Here is a 377-nt window from a genome sequence, read left to right as displayed (position 1 = left end):
ACGGCCGCAGTAGTGCCCCGTACGGCCGCAGTAGTGCCCCGTACGGCTCCAGTAGGACCCCTACGGCAGCAGTAGGGCCCCGTATGGCAGCAGTAGTGCCCCGTACGGCCCGTACGGCAGCAGTAGGGCCCCGTACGGCAGCAGTAGGGCCCCGCACGGCAGCAGTAGGGCCCCGCACGGCAGCAGTAGGGCCCCGTACGGCTCCAGTAGGGCCCCGTACGGCCGCAGTAGTGCCCCGTACGGCCGCAGTAGGGCCCCGTACGGCAGCAGTAGGGCCCCGTACGGCTCCAGTAGGGCCCCGTACGGCTCCAGTAGTGCCCCGTACGGCTCCAGTAGTGCCCCGTACGGCCGCAGTAGTGCCCCGTACGGCCGCAGTA

At 70.8% G+C, this 377-nt stretch overlaps 1 protein-coding gene across 1 annotated transcript in view; it reads left to right on the top strand.

Annotated features, from left to right (window-relative positions):
• The window catches only part of pelp1 (proline, glutamate and leucine rich protein 1), a 50422-nt gene that overhangs the window by 15766 nt on the left and 34279 nt on the right, over window positions 1–377 (top strand). The gene's annotated exons all lie outside the window — the stretch shown is intronic.

Source organism: Nematolebias whitei, chromosome 1, assembly GCF_014905685.2.
Source record: "Nematolebias whitei isolate Nwh7 chromosome 1, NemWhi1, whole genome shotgun sequence".
In the NCBI taxonomy this organism is placed as follows: domain Eukaryota; kingdom Metazoa; phylum Chordata; class Actinopteri; order Cyprinodontiformes; family Rivulidae; genus Nematolebias; species Nematolebias whitei.
The sequence above is the reverse complement of the archived record's forward strand: the minus strand, read 5'-3'. Positions and strand labels throughout refer to the sequence as shown.